This window comes from Camelus bactrianus, chromosome 12 (assembly GCF_048773025.1).
Source record: "Camelus bactrianus isolate YW-2024 breed Bactrian camel chromosome 12, ASM4877302v1, whole genome shotgun sequence".
In the NCBI taxonomy this organism is placed as follows: Eukaryota; Metazoa; Chordata; class Mammalia; order Artiodactyla; family Camelidae; genus Camelus; species Camelus bactrianus.
In genome coordinates, this window is record NC_133550.1 from 45,386,258 (window position 1) to 45,399,052 (window position 12,795).

The 12,795-nt window shown below is 35.4% G+C and overlaps 1 protein-coding gene across 1 annotated transcript in view; it reads left to right on the top strand.

Moving 5' to 3' along the window:
- The window catches only part of LOC123616141 (alpha-1,3-mannosyl-glycoprotein 4-beta-N-acetylglucosaminyltransferase C), a 588,644-nt gene that overhangs the window by 62,369 nt on the left and 513,480 nt on the right, over window positions 1-12,795 (top strand). The window contains exon 2 of the mRNA XM_074375319.1: window positions 12,665-12,697. The gene's annotated coding sequence lies outside the window, so the exon portion shown is untranslated. The remainder of the gene's footprint in view (window positions 1-12,664; window positions 12,698-12,795) is intronic.

A 12,795-nucleotide genomic window follows, 5' to 3' on the forward strand; every position in this document is an offset into this window, starting at 1 on the left:
TAATCAAATTAAAAATCTTGGCCTTAATTATGATGGGTAACATGTTTTATAGACTTCATTATTAAAGATTTCAGAATCCCCAATTCCTTGTGTGGATAGAATTTTTTCTTCTGAACTTGTCACATTGTTTTTGCCATATCTTCCCCATGCATGTGACCTAGGTTTGTGATCTTTCAAATTGAACATATCAGCAAGCTCTATTTTAATTTCCTTTCCAGCTACCACTCAAAGTAAAAGATTACTGGCAGTTTTAAATTTCGCTCTAGACAGCAAAAGACACATCTGTTTGATTAAAATGCCAGATATCTGTATAACTGTTATCAATTATATTAATTAAGAGAAAACTGTAGCAAAATTTGCTCTGAGGAGGAAAAAAAATGTATTGCCCTAAAACCTTTATTAAAGCATAGCTGTCCACAAGGTATTGTGTTTCTCGTAGTATAGCCAGGTTTTGTCCAATTTTAAAGCAAAAATATCAGAAGACTTGGAAAAAATGTAGTCCTAAGGAGAAATAATTGTGAAATTGGTACCTGTGAACATCACGAGTGCCTACTTTGATGTGAATTAAAGCAACCTCCACACAAGTACAGGCTGATTAAATAGTTGAATTGACTAATTGTTTTTAAATATATGTCTGCTTGGACAGCCGTTGAGATTCTCTAACGAGCTAAATAGTTCAGAGAGTCTTTAAGCCATTTAGGAAAATGAACGTTATGGTTCAACGGCATTTCTGCTAACATTTAGAAAATTATAGTTTGAATTTAAAATAATCATAGCTGTAAAGCAATCTTTAAAGAGATTTTACATACATTACCTCATTTAATCCTCACTGAAATCCCGCAAGGTAGGGAACATCAGAGGGTGCTGTGAAATTTTTAAGCAGCTTGTCCATGATCACACAAATGGTATTGGGGTACAGATTCAAAATCAGGGCATCTGGTTCCAAGTTTAGTGTCACCCTCATCCGTTCATTTATGTTTAAGTACCTAGTATGCACCAGTAACTGGTAAGTACATCATAGGCTGGGAACAATTCTGAACAGGTCTATTTTTTTTTGCTTTCAAGTAGCTTTAAATGTGGTAGGCAAGACGAGTAGTTAGGTTATATGATATTTTAAAAATGTTATATCCAGGATAAGTGTGAGGTGTCTTGATAGAATCTAGAAAGGATATACAGTCTGCATTTTGGAGGGAGCACAGAGAAAAAGATACCTGAAGTAATATTTGTTGGTCCCCCTATAATTAGTCAGCTTTATGGAGATAAAAGACAGTTCCAGAAGTGTGAGGAACATGTAGATGTGTCTGAGGCAAGAGAAAATGTTGTTTACTTAGTGAACTGTGAATAATTCACTGTTGATTGAAGTTTAGTATTTCAGTGAGAAGTAGTCTAAACTGAAGAGGTTCTTCAGCCTTCTAATGGACATTTGGAAATCTCTGGAAATATTTTTATATGTCAGAATGACTGAGGAGCAACATTACCAAGATCTAGTGAGTGTGGGATAAGGTTTCATTACAGTGGCAGTCCAGTATATTAGGTAATTTTCTCACCCTAACATGATAATTGTAGTCTCCTGAGAAACACAGGCAACAGACCACCAGCAGCCTTGGAAGATACACAGAGACATTTGGGCTCTCTTCTGAGGCACTGTTCTGAATAACCCGCTAAGGGTGGGCATGGCAAGATTTCTGCTCAGAAAGATCCCTCTGGGCGCTTTGTGGAAGTGTATTAGAAGTTACACAGGTAGACACTAACACTAACACTGTAAGTGCTTGCTCTACCTAGAATGGGCAAGTTAAGAGGGCAAGAAAAACCTGGCCAGCACGGAGATAATTCCATTACCTTGACTCTTCCCACTGGAAAACGTGGATGTTAGCTTCCCTTGAGCAGAGTGATTGAGAAGGGGTGAAGTGGGCTAGGAGTAACCGGAATAGTGTCCACAGAAGGCTAGTGCTGCTCCAGAGAACAGGGGCACTCTCTTACCAGGAGTAGACCGCTCTGCAGTTCTGCCTTATTTTAAATCAATCAGTCAATCTCAAATCTTTGTTTAGTTTAACTTCCTGAAGTTGGATTTCTGTTTCTGTAATTGAAAAAAAAGTACTTGTTGATTCGCATGGGGATAATCAATCATGGCATATCTTGACTAAGAAACATTACCAGAGACAGTGGCTCCAGTTTATATTTTAGTATTTTTATGAAAAAGAAGATACTTTATGGAGCCAGATTATTGATTCATTTGTTAATTTATCCACGCATGCAAGCATCCATCCATCCATCCACTCATTATTCCAAAAATACGTGTTGCAGGCATTGCTTAAGCACTGGAGAGAACAAAGTTTGGTATTATAGGCAGGTATCTCAGGAAATCACCAATTTTTCTCCAAATTTCCAAGGATAACTGTATCAGTTTGTTATTTGTACTTCCTTTGAAACTTACCCACACTGTAAGAACCCATGCCTCCTATACTATGAAGTTTGGACTCCAAAACAATAAGTACAAATATAAGACATGAATTACATTCATAGAAGTCTGTGAATATCTTCTAAAGTTGGTACTTCGTTTATACCAAATATCTCTTTAAGTTCTTCAAAATACTTTGGTTCCATAGAAAAAGGAAATTTCTTCATTTTCCAAATGTAAACTGCTTAATTTACATGACCATTTGAATATGAATATATTTGCCTTTCTTTGTACAATTTCGTTATTCTAGACCTTCTGTGCCTTTTGAAAGATGGAATGTCTTCAGTAGGTGGTGAAAAATGTTAAAAACATTTTTATTTTACACAGGTGTAACACAGGTGGTACACCCTTTCCTCTCTGCCCCATAGGGTGTAGCTCTAACTACCCTCTAGGGAAGAGAAGGTTGGGTGAACAGCCTTACTATTTCTCCAGCTCAGTAATTACCTGAAGGTACATTCTCTTCACTGCCCAGGAGTTCTTAAGGAAAGTGCAATCTCATGCATACAGAATGGGCTTGCATCATGGTTCTTTCATGACTAACTTCAGCCCCTTCTCCAAACCATACTATATGCATTTAAGACTGATTGTTTCATATCTTTTTTTTTAAATTGTGAAAGATTCATGTCACTGTCATGGAATTGTATATATTCTGGTGGTGGAACCTCAGATGTGGTGCCCTGACTTAGCTACTTTGTCCTTAAACATATGAAGGAGAGTTTTCACACATTGAATTTCAGAGGGTTCCTATAAAGATACACCATCATCCATACTTACAAATTAATGACTGTTTTTGTTATGCTCAGTAGGTTCTAGATTTCTTAATAATGCTACCTCAAAAAAAGTTAAAAATAAATGAAGAGATGTCTAAATCACTTCTGATTTTTTACCTCATTTTAAAAAATGGTAGAAGCTGGTGTGTAATTCACCACTAGTGGTTGCTTCAATCCATTATACCACCCCATGGAGAGGCAGAATTACTTTTGTGTTTTAAATGAACCAAAATGTCTTTTGACTCTGGAGAGGGTGAAGGAGAGGGAGAGATTTAGAAACATTCTCTTATTTCTGTCTTGAAATTCTGGGTGAGTGTGTTAGTTACACCCTGTTTGTCCCTCCAGGTCTTCTTTTCTCCCTAACCACCCAGCTCTGGCACCAGAGACTAACTTGACTAACTTCACCAGTGGGCTTTCCCCCCTGCTTCCTGTGGAGTCTGGATAATGGAAGCTGTCAGGGGAAAGTATGTCAGAGGGCGAGTGAAGTTGAGGTACTTCGTTCTGTGGTTGTCTCCCTGCCTAGTCATGGATTGCTCTTTTCTGAGTTCCTCTACAAAAGTCTAAGTTGCTGTTGGACAATACTCTCTTAAAGGAGCTGCAGACTCACTTCAGCCCTCTCTATTTCATAAGTTCTCCCTCCTCCTGACTCTTTAGGCCAAATGATGTTGAAGACTCCTTGTTTTTGCTCAACTCATGGTCCCTCAATATGCTTTGTTGGCTTCCTTGGAATCTGCTGTCATATTTATTAACAGTTCCTGCATTAAAGTCTCCTGAACTACTACATCATTTCCTGTTATGATTCTTGCTGATAGAATGATATTCATAGTACTTAATACTTAAGAGCTACTTAGAGTAAAAAATAAAAGAGGACTGCACTTAGCTGGGGAAGGCAGAAATGAATTCAATTTTAGAACTCTCAGATTTTATACGTCTGACAAGTATCCCAGAAGTCAGATGTCTGATTAGTATTTTTATAGGGATGGAAGTGAGAAGTGATTTGGAGATCTAATGAACTTGATGAACATGGAAGAATCTGAGCTTCATTTAACAATCCATAAAATTAAGGAAATGTATTGGTTATTTTCTTTGTGCTTCCATCCCTGAGACCCTTTTTTAAAAAAAAATTCTATAGAGCTAATTAGAAAAGCAGGAACTTAAGAGACCCAGAACTCTATCAAGGCCAAAAAACTTATGTGAAAGCTGAAATATCTTATTTTATGCTAAAACAACCATCTACATCAAATGGGTAAAATAATCTCTTCAAGGAAAAGCTCAACTTCCCCTGAGGCGTATTAACCCTTCAAACATAGAATGCATACACACCATACATTATTAAATCACTGAAATATGTGTTACACTTTAGGCAATGTATAATCTAAAAATACATTTCTTTGTATATAACACATTTCTAATATTACAATTTTTAAAACTTATAATGTGTCTATTTCTCTATTTCTTTGTAAAGAAGTACTTGTATTACCTCTGTAATACTCAAGGTATCTGAATGGAAGCCAGAGAGTGATCTGAAAATGACATCTAAATGAAATACACATACATATTTATATATGTATATATACATATATTTTGATATTCTGGGTATAGTTGAGTTTGTGCTTTAGGTGATTAACTGTCTGTATGTAAAATGTTATACCTATCAATCTTTGAGACATTCTTAAAATATCTTTAAATTTTCACAGCTTTGATTTTGAGAATAAGTCCCCATCTACGTTCCCTATTTAGTCAAGATGGAAGATTTAACATATGATGTTATTTTTATTAATAACATTCCAAAGTGGTTACTATCCTTCTGTGTTTTTTTGCAGTTGTATAAAAGGCTCTGAATAAGTATTCATTTTCTATGCTATGGAGTAATAGTCATTTTTCTGCTGGGATAATCCTGCATAACAAATAACTCCCCTGAGCCCCAGTGGCTTAACACAATGATTATTTAAACCTCAGTGGATTGCAGGTCAGCTAATGTCAACTGGGCAGTTCTGTGCTAAACTGGACCACAGGCTTTTGGTCCATGTGTTTTCATTCTGGTATTCTGGATGAAGCAATGAATGATAACTGTGGCATGGCATTTTCAAGGAACAAGGTGGAATCAGAAATGCATAATGCTACTCTGTTAAGATGTCAACTCAATAATGACAGCCTGTCACCTTTCCATTGGTTAAATTGGGTCATATGGCTATACCTAACATTACTTATTTATGGAAGTTGTTAACCTAAAAAAAAAAGAGTGCCAGAACTAAGATGATTGAGAACAATGGCGAAGCCAGATCTTAGAGTTTGAATTCAATACTATAGGAGTACTGTTGGAGATAGTTACACTGAGCCAGGAGCTAACATTAGTAAAGAAAAAAAGGAAATGACATAAGGGATCTTAGGTGATAGCAGCAAAGGGAGGTGTTTTAGAGAGGAAGGAATATAATTATCTGGAATAGGATGATGAATACGGAAATGACACTTAGCCTACTCTATGGCCCAGACTCATGAAGTCTATAGACGAAGCAGTATCATCCAGGAAGAACTGGGTTTAAGTTAGAATTTAACATTCCTGGGAGAAACATGTTAGAAAGAGATTGAGGATATATAATTAATTTTGCTAATGATTGACTTGAAAGAAAAAGAAAATGTGAATGGTGGATGGATAAACATTCATATTCAGAAGAGACCGTGGAGTAGGAAGAGACTTCAGAGACGATGTAATCTAATTTTTTATATGTTGAAGCCCCTTCATGATGTAACTAATACACAACCAGTCTCTGTTTGAATATTTCCTGTGACTGGCTTCTTACAGGCAGCCCATGCCAAAAATGAGATTTTTTTTTCAAAGACACTTCCATTTGCCTGGAAATTAAATAAAATCTATACAGCACAGGTTTTTTATGATTAGGACTCTCCCTTGCTTCCTGTTGCTGCTCCCAGATTATTGCCTCTGCTCCCTCTTTTTATTATTAGATTTGAACTCACTGGTTTTGCCTGCTCTTTTCCTTTTTCCCTTTCTGAGCCTGGACATTTACAGGCCTCCTAGTTACTTGTTTCCAATCACTGCTAATCTCATCAGCTGACCACCCTAACAGCTACCATTATTTCAAACAACTTTTAATGAGGATATTCCCAATTCATTGATACCCAGTTGTCTCACTACTGAACAGTTGACTTCTACTTTCACATTCCTCCTCCACACCTGGCTTCTCTTCCTGGATGTATCATGTTTATCATTACTCTTTTAAAAATATGCTTGACTCCTTGCTTTAATTTCATACACACCTGTCAAGTCTGCAACGATGGACAAATCCCTGTCTATGCTTGTATCGGAACAACTCAACATCACACAGTATACTGGAGCACCGTAGTTTCACGTTCATTAGCCTTAAGTGGACTTTCCACAATGCATTCAAGAAACAGTGTATGTCCAGAAAGTTTTCTCTATTTCCACAGTGAATCACATCTATCCACTCTACTTAAATCTTTAATTACTTCTTTCTTTCTTCTGCTTATCTCAGTGTGTAGTTTCACTTCTTGCCAGAGCAAATACTTCAGACAGCAACTAGTTAGTATTTTTGCTCCCATATCTGAAAACTGACCTGCTGCCTCCCATTTGCATTACTGTGAAGAAAGCACTGCTCTGATTTAAATCCAGTTCCTTCACATGTGCTTCTTTGCTCCCACTGAACTTTTCGTTCTGTCTCCTGCATCTTCAACATCTTCATCTCTACCACATATTCTCTCAGAGTTTGAGATTTGCAGATACTGACTGGTATATATAAAATAGATAAACAAGTTTATACTGTATAGCACAGGGAACTTTATTCAATATCTTGTAGTAGCTTATGGTGAAAAAGAATATGAAAACAAATACACCAGCTTTTCAAGAGAGTGTGTGTGTGTGTGTGTGTGTGTGTGTGTGTGTGTGTTTACTTTTACCACTTCAATTTTTTTACTTTCCAGTTAATTTTTTACCCTTGTTATCCTAGAGCTTTACCTGCAGGGCCACCAAAAAGTAACTTATTGCTAAATTCAACATGTTTCCACTGTAAGTTAGTTGTCAGCAGTATTTTACACAACTGACCACTTCTTTCTTCCTGAGAAATCTTTGTGAAGATAAAAAGGATGTGTTGTGGATACATACTCACAGGTTCCAAAATTCAAGTGATGAACAATATGTAATATTTTAATTTTAATTTTTATCATAACTAGAGTTACATTCTGAGTTCCCATTCATTTTGGTAGCCCCCCCCCCCAAAAAGGAATCAATTTGAAGTAAATTTAATTGCTTCGAAGTATTCTCAGGGTCAGGTTTTAATTTAGTCAAATCAGAATTGCCATTTCCCCTCCTCCCTTTCTTCTTAACTTGGTTTAATTTTTAAAAAGTTTGTATAATACAGTATCAGATGGTGAGGCATCTGGGCTTCAGCCTTCCTTTGTCCTGGACTGACATCTGTTGCAAGTACAATCATGTCCCGTATCCCCACCACACTGGCATATGTTGAGGTTTCTGTATTCCCACCTGGTTTCTTGACATACATCCTACACTGCTCTTTGTTATAATTTACTCTCATCATGACCACAGATCCCTTCAACATCTGTCTGTTTCCTCTCTCTCAGACAAGTATCTTGTTATCAGAGGCAAAAGAAAATCCTGCTGCTTTCTCTTGTTGCCCAGGGACCACAGGAGACTTGCTGTGACTGCCTGTGTCTTCTCCTTCTCTAGCATCTAGTCTTCTCCCTCTTAACTCCTATTTCCACCAGGTTACTAGGGAATCCTAAAAAATATTTTGTTCCAGAAAAGCTTAAGAGAAAATGCTTCCTCTATTCTTGGACCTTCAAACTGTTTAGTACTCTCTGTAAATAATCTTTTGTACTTTTTACTGATTTAAGAGCAGAAGAGACAGTCATAAAACCTCCCCCTAGGTCTAAACCAGGATCTAAATGATCCTCTCCAGCACACTGTTCAACCTTCTTCTGTACTAAAGGGAACCATTTTTCTTTTTATTCTAATAAGGGGGAAGAGGGATTTAATGGTTGCATTCTTCCAACTTGCTGTCTACTACATCAGTAAGATAGCTTTCATTAAAATGAAACCCAATGATTTAGCATCTCTGCTTTTAGGTTTTTATTTTCACTTCATCTCAGCTGGGTGGGCTGGGGAAAAAAGGACTACATGTTAAAGGTCAAGATATTTGATGAAGATTAGAGAGAGAGAGAGACTTGCATTTCTATGGTATGGCAGAATGGGTAGTCTGCCTATTTCTTTGGCTTGGGGAAAATATTATTAATGCTGAAGAGATGAACATATTTGAATGCATTGATGAGCTGAATAGAAAGTAAGAAATACTCTAAAGTGAAATTAAATGAAAGGAGAAAAGTGATAAGTAGAATGCTAGCTTCCACTTTGAAAGCAATTGAAAATTCTAGTGAACTTGGCTTTTAGTTTTCACAGAGTCACAAAGCATAGAAAACAGAGATGTAAGTCCAGTAGTTGCTTAAATTAGGAAGGCTAAAAGAATATAACCCGTCATAAAGCTGGGTCCACCAAATTGGCCAGTCCCTTGATATAAGTATAAAATAGATACAAATGTACATTTGTGGAAGGTTTTATAAGAAGATATTACTGTCTTGAATTGCATTGTTGAATAATAAGGGAAAATAATTCTTCTAGCTAAAAACAACCATAATATTTGATTGTGGCCTGAATTTACCTTACTTAATATGATGTGAAAAACTTTAGAACAATACCATAGATACCACAGTCTAATGTGGTCCTAGGTTGGTATAACTCCCAGTCCTCTGGCAGAAACAAATATAAATTTTATCTGGAAAAACTTGTCTTCCGTCTAAGCCACACCTATCTCACAAGTAAGATTTTAAGAAACATAAATTTATAATAAAAAATCACAAATCATCCAGTGAAATAAGGCACTACAAGCTAGAGTCTCCAGAAATTAGAAACTGAATATCAAAACTAAATACATAAAATAAGTATGCTTTATGTGTTGCATAAGTGAAGTACTGAGAAAAATAAATCAGCAAGAAAATGTTAAAAAGACCAAGAAGATTTAACAAAGAATGGTTCGATATTGAAAGTATTGTTTTAGGTCAGAGTCCCTGGAAACAGACTCTGAGATACACATTTCCATGCAGGAAGTTTATTTGGGTGTGTTCTTGTGAGGGTGGGGGAGGCTCTTGCAGGGCAATTAAAAAAAAAAAAGCCTGAGTGGATGATGCAGTTGCAGCACGAACCTTAACTGATCTTAGAAACACTGGAACTAATCATTCCTAAAACTACTGATTCAAAGCAGACATATTTTTGGTGTTTCTGTCTATTATACAGAACAGCAGCCATCCCACAGACTGAATATAATGGCATAATAAGGGGAAAATGAGATCATAAGCATGAAAATTCTTTCAGAACTCTAAAAGTTCTATGCAAATGGGTTATCGTGACCACATACCCAGAAATCAGAAGTACAGCCACTGGAGTCAGATAATCTCAGTTCACTTCTGACTCTGACACTCACTAACTAGTGAAACAAAAGCAAATTACTAAATCTCTCTGTGCCTCAGTTTTCTCGTATCTAGAGTGAAATGAATAAAAATTACTTTGTAGGACTGCTGTGGAGGACTAAATAAGATGAACTGATCTGGAGAATAAGTATGGCCTGTATTACATAACAACAACTTATTAAATATTATCTGATATAATAAAAGGATTTTTGAAAAGGAAGAGGAGGCTCATAATCCCAATCCTGCCTCACTTTTCCTGTACTTACTTTGATGTGCTATTTAACCCCTTGTCCCTGAGACATTTTCTGACCATGGCACATGCAGAGCCTGATTTCTATGCTGAAAGCACAGTAATACTTTACTGAAGTTTACTTTTACTGGAATATATGTATTCTGCAGAAGCATGAGGTCCTGGACTTTTTCTCTGACTCTTTATCTACATTTACAGGAGAATAAAAATGCCCATTGTACCTTCGTTGTAGCAACATATCACATATTTGTATGGTGGTACTATTCTTTAAACTAAGCATTTTAGGATATATTTAGGCTGATTGCTTTTATTTTACTACATTTTCAAAACAAGTGTAGATTATTGCATTGAGATTTTTATTGGCAGAAGCATTTACTGGTAATCAAATAACATTGGAAAACACGTTTTTAATCTATGCTCCAAAAAGGCTATATATGAATTTCTTCTTGTGTTTGTTTGTTTTCCTACTTTTAGAACAAGCCGAGGTGCAACTGTTTCATTAAGTAAAGTCCCTTTATCCTGGCCCTTTGAAAAGAGCACAATTACTGCTGATTTTTATGGTCAAAATTTTCAGTCTGTCTGTTACTGCAAGGTGGGGAAAAAGGCCTCGGTTCTTTGTCTTACCCGACAGAAAAGAATTCAGATGGGAGAGTGAAAGTGTCGTATAAACAAAGTTTTATTAGACCAAAAGTTAGTAAAGTATATTCAGCTGCAGTTGGGATAAATCTTGTATGGAATCTCATCCACAAATGGATTCCATTACAGAAATAAACAAGTACTTTGTTTCATTCCCTATGTTTGACCAGATTTATCCTGTTCTTTCAAGACAATCTGGGGCAACTTGGCTCCTACAGTAAACTGTCAAGATGAAAAATCCACACTGTACTGTCAATTTGCAATGCTTGTGATTCAAAGGATATTTATGGCACTTGTGATTTATTTTTCAATCACCTAAGATTTAACAAAGAAACTATACCATGATTAATCTCAAAAAAAATTTGAGAGGTAATTCGTTTTTACAAATTTTGGTTGAACAGCAAAAGCATGTCATTTCTAAAGGTGTTATTAGGAGCAACAATAGCACAGCAGCTATTAAAGTGTGTACAGAGTGAATATTTTAAATTACAGAGGAAAAAAGATAATACCTGAGGAAAAACTAACACAGAAGCTCTACTGACATTTTGGGGGATAAGTTCCTAGATGTTAAATAGATGGAAGTGATGTATAACATCTTTTCAGGGTTTTTATCTTGAAATTAAGCTACTCTTCAAATGCATGTCATCCTATTCAGTCCTTTTAACACAGGATAGTTTTAATACAGATTTTGTTTATCTCAGTAATTAACTTGACAAAAATTAATTACTTGAAATAAACATTCAACAGTGTTATAATAACACCAGTGTTTCAAATGCTATCTCAGTTTTGGGAAATGACTTCTTACAGTTTTCAGCATCAATTTAGGAAAATATGTTAGAATTAAACTCCTAATACTCACTTTTCAGCTGTATTCTATTCAAAGTCAAACCTGTAGATCTGCCTTCTGCTAAGTAAGTTTTTTACTTCCTTTTTTACATAATTTCATTTTCTTAGTGATAGATAACCTCTATGATTGCAAATTGCACCTGCCATAAATTATTAAGATTTTTCCCCTTGTTTTCCTGTAAAACCAATTTAATCTTGTTTTAACTTAAGAAACTAATTTAATCATCAACAATTCTTTTTAAGTGCAAGATTATTCTATTACCAAAAAAATCCACATATAAGTTAATCATTCTTACTCTCTTATTGCAAGTATTTTATCATTAAATAACTGAATGTTGTAATAGTGAAAGATAGATCTAAGATACAATGTTAAGACAAAATGTGTTAGAAAATAATGTCTTTAATAAATATAAATAATAGCCATAAATATAAATTCATTTGAACATTAGATAATAATGTTAAAATATGTTGGTATGTGCATGCTTGACATAAAATGCAGGAAACTAATAGTATTTCTTTCTTGAATGGGCTCATAGTCATAGACATTCATTTCTTACATCCTTTTATGTTATATTTGGCAAGAGAGGTTTTCTTTTGTTTTGGTTTTTTTTTTTTTTTAATAAAACATAGGGAAAAGGCCAGAAACATGTAAATCCACATATTAAGAATGATTAACTCCAGGAGTTAGAATTATCGGCAACCTTAATTTTCTTCTACTTAATGTATTAATGAATAAGAATTATCAATTTAGGCAATGCAAGATGGAATCGTATTAATGGACTAAAATTCAAAAAGTCCCTCATTTGTGATACTTAACAAAAACATCTCATCCCTTATACACATTTTCTTTGTAAATATGATACTATTACTGTCTTTTTTTGACTTCTGGCTTTCCTTTGCCTCTTCAATCATTTCCAGAAACATTTAAGATCTCTGATAGCTAATGGTAATGTCAGAGGACATTTTCTGGATCCAAGCCAATCATAATGTCTTTAAGTAATGTTTATATGTACCAAGCTTGCCAGCTACTTACCAGTGCATAACAGAAGATAAATGTACACTACTATCAAGGCTAGAAGAAGGCAAGCCATCTAACTGCTAGCAACCTAATTTTTACATAGCTGTTTACAATTCTCATCATGTTATCACAATATGATTTATTAATCCTTCTGGCATTTTCCTCCTTGACAGCTTCTCAGCTGCTGTTACATCCTTCTTGGATGGGTGAGTACTATATACTATTGTGAAACTGTGAGTCAATTTTATATATTGAGACTTTGTTTTAGGCATTTAGTCCACAAAAGTGGAACAACTTGGATTTA